This window comes from Nyctereutes procyonoides, unplaced genomic scaffold (assembly GCF_905146905.1).
Source record: "Nyctereutes procyonoides isolate TBG_1078 unplaced genomic scaffold, NYPRO_anot_genome, whole genome shotgun sequence".
Lineage (NCBI taxonomy): Eukaryota > Metazoa > Chordata > Mammalia > Carnivora > Canidae > Nyctereutes > Nyctereutes procyonoides.
The window spans coordinates 13,074,419-13,082,016 of record NW_026575043.1 but is presented as its reverse complement, the minus strand read 5'-3'; the positions used below and the strand labels follow the sequence as shown (position 1 = coordinate 13,082,016).

The 7,598-nt window shown below is 40.7% G+C and overlaps 1 long non-coding RNA gene across 1 annotated transcript; it reads left to right on the top strand.

Annotated features, from left to right (window-relative positions):
• Positions 1-1,799: 1,799 nt before the first annotated feature.
• LOC129508186 (uncharacterized) lies at positions 1,800-4,307 on the top strand. Its single transcript, XR_008664149.1, has 2 exons — positions 1,800-2,008; positions 3,922-4,307. It is a non-coding gene; the product is annotated as an uncharacterized LOC129508186 (long non-coding RNA).
• The last annotated feature ends 3,291 nt before the right edge of the window (positions 4,308-7,598 follow it).

Below are 7,598 nucleotides of genomic sequence, written 5' to 3'. Positions count from 1 at the left end.
CCATGTCCGGAGGAAAGATGCCGTGCTGCAGATGGCATGGGATTCAAAGATAAGACACCCAGCTTATGTGGCTTGGGAGTTTTTATTTCTGACACATGCAAATACCACTCTAGCACAAAATGTAAGGTAGTAAGTTTTACAGGAGAGATATTAGGTCATGTGCTATGGGAGGTACCAGGTGGGAGAGATTCTATCCCACCAAGAGGGTGGGAGATTGGGGTGCCTGGGTGGCTCAGTCAGTTAATCATCCAATTCTAGGTTTTGCCTCAGGTCACGATCTCAGGGTCCTGGGATCGATTCCCATGTTGGGCTCTCTGCTCGGAGGGGAGTCTGCTTGAAGATTCTCTCCCTCTGACCCTCCCCTCACTCCTGTGCTCTCCCTCTCTCTCAAATAAATAAATAAATAAATAAATCTTAAAAAGAAAAAAAAAAGGGGGTAGGAGATTGCTTCATGGAGATGGGGGCTGGCATTTCACGTGAACTTTGAAAGGTGGGTAATATTTGAACCTGAGCAGAGTCAGAGAAAAGGGCAATCCAAGCAGAATAAACCTGCCATTCCAGAAAAGAAGCTCTATTTTAGTTTAGCTGTGGCAATGAAGGCAATGTAGCAGGCATTACCATGAGAAAAATAAGTTAGTGCCAGCTTACGGAGAGCAAAAGACTTGGAAAGGCTGTTATTCTATAGGCAATGGGGAGTTACGGAGTGTTGAAGAAGCTCAAGCCAGCAACAATGGGAGAATGAGTAAAGGTTGGGGAGCCTGGGGTCACATGACCCGTTAAGAAGCTATCATGACATTTCACATACAATATAGTAAAGCCCTTACTAGGGTTATGGAAATGAAAGTGAGGAGGAGGGGGGGCAGTTTGAAACTTAAGTATTTTAAAAATTGAGTTGATAGAATGTGGCAAATGGCCAGTACAAACGGCAGAGGAAAAAGTTCACCCAAGCTTTCCCCTATAAAGTGAGTTTCTGAAAGGACCGAGTACCCTGCCAGCGCACAGGTTTTGTTTTTATTAAAGTCAAACTGTTCTCATGAATGTCTTTCCTGTTAGATGAGTTAACCGAAGCCCCCTGTGATTCCACAGTCTCCAGCAGCCTACACAACAGGCCGCCTTGGAGGATTCCTGGCTCCCTGCCTCTCTCAGGCAAGCTGTCATTGATGAGGCTAACAATCGCGCTGGTCTTGGCGACACTAGATATCCATCCATGGGAACCTGGCCTGGGACCAGCCGGCCTCTCAACTTCCAATACACTTCATTATTAATCCTGGTCAGCTGTAAGGTCCTTTGAAGGCAATCTCATAGAGGACATAAGAGAGCATTTAAAGAAGGGTGTGTGTGTGTGTTTGTGGTCACCTAGGGGATGAAGTCTCAGCTTCTCGGCTGGAAGGACAAGGGATCTCTAGGACTGTTAATAATATTGAGTTAATACTGCGGGGGGTGGGCAGGAAAATCCAGGAGGGGACAGAGTTAGGCTCTGTGAGGTCCTATTCACCAGGAAAGTATTTTTCCAGAGCTTATAGATTTTACTATCCTGGGTTTTAATTTTACTAAAGAGAATGACTTTTCCTTACACAATTCCATCCAATCTGCTCTTTGCTACTACTGTCCCAATATCATTTCCTGCCACGAGCCCATAAACACCCTGAATTCTGGCCACACCGAATCAAGGTCTCCGAACTTGATATGCTAGCTCAGCACCTTAGAGCCTCGCATCTGTTGTTACCTCTACCTGGAATGACCTCCCTTCCTTTGTTGCTTTGTGAGCCAGTAGGAAAATTGCCTCCTTGGTGGCCTGAAGCATGATCTGTGGATTGCCACAGAGTGCTTACCACCTGTGCTGCCACCGACACCTTCACCCTTCTCTGCCCGCTTCAGACTGCTCTTCCCGATGGCTAGGCTGCCCCCTGCGTTATCTCTAGGTCTCTGGCCCAGCCCAGAGATTGTACATGGAAGGGAGGCAGCACAAAAGAATAAAATCTTTGAATCGGCTGATGTTCATCAACAGGTAGTACATTAATATCTTAGTGGGTTCTTTTTCTCTTGACATATCTGTTCCAATTTTTTTAAATCTGTGGCTTTTCTCCTTATTAGAGGTTGACATATCTGGCTCATTCCCCAGCCTTCCTCCAGCCCCTCTGCTGATTTAGATTTCTGCGTGTGTCCTGGTATAGCCCCTTTGTTGGTGAGGAAAAGAAGCCAGTCGAAGAAGATGAAGGAAAAGAAAAGGTTATTATAAGGAGCTGGCTAGGAAACAAACTATGGCCGGCTCCCTGTCAACCAGAACTTGGAACTAGGAAGCCATCTGCTGAGAAACCCTTTACCAGGTGTTTACTGGGTTCCCACCATCAGGTGGAAGGCAAGTCCTGCAGTCTGGGAGCTTGCATTCTAGAGAGTGGGGTGGTGGCCAGTACATAACGTTAACCGGTAACAATTTAGAAGACGGCGTTTGGAAAGCAATAAAAGAGGGCCATGTGATAATGAGAAAGTCGGTGCTGTTTTAGATTGGGTGGTCGGGAAAGTTCTCTTTGGGTGACATTGAGTGAGTAGCTGAAAGACACAAGGGAGGTAGATCCGCGGGAAGAGCATTCCAAGTTAGGGAAGAGCAGGGCTGGGGACTCAGATGGGAATGTACTTGTTTTCATCTTGGTCATGGCAAATCCATTCTCCCTAAACTAGAATCATCTTCCAAAAACTGCTGATTGCTAATTGCTCATTTGTGGTGGCAGTGCCTGTGTGAGGCTTTGGGGTGGGTTTTTCAGACTCTCTCCTTGTTGGGCAATTTGATACACCTCTGGGAAATCTGAAGTATGCCCAGTTGGAGGATTTGGTTTTGTGAATGGTCTGGAGGCAGGAGCATTGAGACCCACACCTGTGGCCCAATGATTTGGGAGTCAGCACCAGCTTTGCTCTTCGTGTGGTCTTGATCTTGTGCCCAGTTCTAATAACTGTGCTCTTCCTCTCCCCAGCCTCCCTACATCTATCCTCATTTCCTCAGCCAAGCACTTAGCTGCACTGCCATTATTATGACTATGATCGTGTTGACTAGAGCTGTTGTTCTGCCCCCTAGAAGAGGAGCTGCATCTGCCTCTGTTGAAATCTTCCCTGTGCTCTGCCTCAGGTTGCCTGACTTTGCCAATGAAAACGCAGGGTGTCTAGTTAAATTTGGATTTCAGAAATGCACAAAGAACACATTTTAGTATCCGTATGTCCCAAATATTGCTCATCTGTATTTTATCTGGCAACTCTAACCTGCTCTTTGCCTAGAGTCCTCTCTAACCCGCTAAAGAGCTTGTTCAAGATCTCTCTGCCACATCTGGCTACAGTTAACAAGCCTGCATCTGGTTATTTTCGGTGATCTCTGCCAATTTAGCAAAGCAAGGTATGCTCTCAAAGTGATGGTGAGGCGTCCGTGGAAATGGCGCCACGTGTCCTTCCTTTGACATGTTGCGTAGCTCAGCCACAAGGAGTCTGTCTGGTCATAACACCCTTGGCTTGCCTTTGATGGGGTCAAATTCCTCATTTATAATGTTCAAAAGATCTAGTCACAAAGAGGGCCTTTAAAATAATTTTACTATTAGAATGATGTGTACGATGCATAGTTTCCCTTTGATACCTCTTCTAGGCTCTCGCTCCAATGGTATTATGGCATTAGAGTCACAGAGAACCTTTGATCAATGAGCTTTACTAAATGATCTAATTCAAACTTATGAAATCCATTACTGGGGACAAGGGCAGGCTTCAATACCCTCATTTTATAGATGAGGAAACTAGAAACAAATCATTTCCATTTTGCTAAGAGCTAATTTGCAGCTGTGTCAGGGATCAATAAGTAAATGAACTATGAATTCAAAACAGATAATATTGGATCTGATTGATATGCTGACACATTTTTTTTTTTTTTTTTGGCACCGAAACAAGACAAGCTGAGTGTGGAGAAGGTCTGATGCCAGAGACTCCTGAAAAGACATGTGAGCCTCTACTTCAGGACTCAAGAAAAGGAAGCAACATCTGTACACCATCTCCATGAATACAGAATTTTTGAACAAAGCTGGGAGTTCACTTATTTCAAACAAAATTTATTTAAACCAGATCAAAAAGGACAGCAAAAGTTTAATGTGATTTGATCAATATCAAGTTATACTTTTGGCAGAGATATTATGTTGGATCTCTCCATAGGGAGCTCTTGGCAAAGAACTGTGATGTATTCGTGTCTCTAATTTTGTTTACCTGCCATTTTCCCCATTGGCAAATAATCTGTATATATTTTTCAATGAACTTGCACAATAAACGCGAGGGGATAATAACTGATGTCTAAGACAGTGCTTCTCAATCCCATCTCCTTTTGGCTGTGTTCTTTGGAATTCTTAGCGGATGTTTCTTTAATTAGCAACAACTTTCTCATGCTGGTATTATGTCCGTGAGCCCAGTGGTTGAATATATCGCCACTACCAACATTGACAATATTTTTCACAATACCTGGTTAAGTAGCAATGAATTTCAAAATTCATCTTATCTCTGTGGAATGAATTGCAGGGAGAAGTTAGTCTCCTTCAGTTCTATAAGCAGTTATGGAAGTGTTTGGCACTGATAAGAAGGCTGGATGTCTTTTTATTTCTTTACTTTCTGAAGCCATTAGGGTAGTCTAAAATCTTTGGCAACCAACACGTACAAGGGCCTCATTTCAAGTTAGGTGAAATGCTTGCGATTTGGCTGCATCTTTTATTTCTCTAAGAGATTCACTATGATGGAGGAATTGACAATGTAAATTGGGCATCTCCTGGAGCCTTTGAAACAAATATGACTTAATGGCTCCTGTATGGCCACAGGTGTTTTTTTAATTCAAGGCACCAATACACCTTCTTTGAGCAAGGATATTCATACTGCTCAGGAGCAGTGTATAAAGGAGTGCAAATATGTCAATATTTGCCTTTTAGAGCAGATTTGTCTGCTGTCCTGGTGGGGCTATTGGAAGAAAGGAATTTGTGAGTTCTGGATTTTTCAGCTTCTATAGACTTGACAGGGTGTTTGTTTTTCTTTCTTTCTTTCTTTTTTTAACTCTCTGAATGGTTAGAGCCAATCAAATTTTAAAACTATTCAAGAAGAAGACTAATTTTAAGGCATAGACAACAGAAGCATTTTTTTCTACGTGTTTTGAATGCATTCATATCACCTCATTAAACAATGTCAGAACAGGCCCAGAAGGCAGGGGCTGAAGAGTAGTGGCTTAATGAGGTTGTAATGAGGACACATTGAAATTTGCTTTTTCTCTCTGCCTATTCCAAAACCCATGGCTTAATGTAATAAAACATGTTTGAGCTCAAGCTCTCAAATAATTTAAAGATATTTCTTAGTGTGTGGTTAAAGAGTCTAGTCATTCTCCTACTAAACACCTACATGACCTTGTACCCAGTGTGTAATGAATATTACTCTTATTATGACTTATAACTGAGAAAGAAGGACTTGGGAAGACAGATTCCAAATTATTAGAACAGGAATATTGTTATACAAATGTTTCATGAGTGATATCTTATTTATTTTACACATCAGGAATTTGATGATCATAAACAGAATATAAACCACTTGAGGATATTTGTTATATTTTGTTAAACCTGGAATTTTTAATATTTATTAAAATGATCATGGAATGCTGATCTGGTCATTGAAACTTCTTACTTATTTTGCTAACTTAAAATAGATTAAAATATCTCTTTGATTTTGATAGTAATTTTATAACCAGTTCTGGGTTGAGGAGAATTAAATTTTGATGGCTCAGCCACAGTTCCAATCAGCTTATTTAAAGGAAGATGAAAGATTTGTTATAAATATAGACTAACCTGAATTGAAGGTTAATAGAATAGGTATAACAGAGCTATAGCATCAGAAAACAGCGTAGAGGCAAAGTATAAGGAAAAAAACTAAAATTTACTCAGCATTTATATGATCAGGCATTATAATTAAAGTCTTTCATGCACTTATTTATTGCATTCTTATAACAACTCAGTGAGGTAAGTACCATTATTACCTCCATGTTACAGATATGGAAACCGAAGACTGGATGTATCAAACTGCTTGCTCATGTCACGTAGCTGATAAGCAGCAGAGCTAGGATTCAGGCCCGGGTCATCTAGCTTTACTGTCTGCGGTAAAGTTTTTATAAAATATAAACAAATGAGCTAATGTCAGTATATAACTTTTTTTTTCTAATAAGTTGACATTATATAACATAAAATGTTATATTACGGCATATCTATGGGTTGGGAAGCACTAGTGAGGTAATTATGTTTTGTTTTAACTGAAAATTAAGAAGAACAGTTAACTTTGGCCTTTTTTTTTTTTTTAAGATTTTATCTATTTATTTATGAGAGACACAGAGAGAGAGGCAGAGACATAGGCAGAGGGAGAAGCAGGCTTACTGCGGGGAGCCTGATGCGGGACTCAAACCCAGGGCCCTGGGATCATGACCTGAGCCAAAGGCAGGTGCTCAACCACTGAGCCACTCAGGTGCCCCAACTTTGGACTTTTTGATGCTATTTTAGCAGAAACACTCATTCTAAAACAGAACTAGCCAATATGCCACATACTTAATCTTTAACCTTCTAGGAACCATGTTATAGTGAAAAGAAACAAATGTAATAATTTGAATAATAGATTTTATTTAAACCAACATATTAAAACCATTATAATACATACTATAAATACTCTTAATGAGATATTTTGGGGTTATTGTTCCAACTCTGTGAAATCTGGTGTGTATTTTGTGCCTACTGAATATGTCAACTTGGACTCGCCCCATTTTAAGCGCTCAACAGCCTCATGTGGCTTCTAGTGGCCCCTGAATTGGATCATGCAGCTCTGGAAAATCTTTTTAGGAAAGTAAGTTTATCATTTAACAGATTTCAGAAAGGCTGAGAATTAGAAAGGCTAGTCAGGCATCCACAGAAACGTTTTTCAGCTTGAGTACCTTCATTTCTTACTTAACTACATTGGATTAATGGCTGCCACAGAACCTGTTCAAATGATATATATCTGCTGGCAGGTAAGGTGACAAATTTTAGAAGGATGGTTTCCTGACAATTTTGTCATTTTGTCTAAAAGCTAGAATAGAGCAGACCTTAAGATAAAACTAAATCTCCTTGAGGAAAGTGAATGTCTGTCTGTAAGAATAACTCATAGAATAAGGCATAACCAGGTCACTAAGGAATTCACACATTGGAGGCCCAATATGGGCTTTTTCAAGCTTTTGGCATCTGAGGGCAGGGCTGGCCAACTTAGTAGGCCTTCACTGTTCTGTATTCTGTTCCCAGCCAAGCAGTAATGTATCCGTCAACAAGCATTTAGCAGGGCTCTTTTTTTAAATCTTCATTGAAAAATTGCTAATACCTGTTCATCAAGAAAAAAAAGAATAAAAACCAAACAGACCAAATAATTCTGAGCTGTATGTAGTAACAAGTAAGAGTTACTTCAGTTCTTACCCCAGTTTCAGGGCTAACCACTGTTAATAATTAGGTATGTATTCTTCTAGATCTTTATCCATATGACCAAGTTTATGTGTCTACCTATTTATCTATCTAGAAAATCTCTTGTGCAGAAATGGA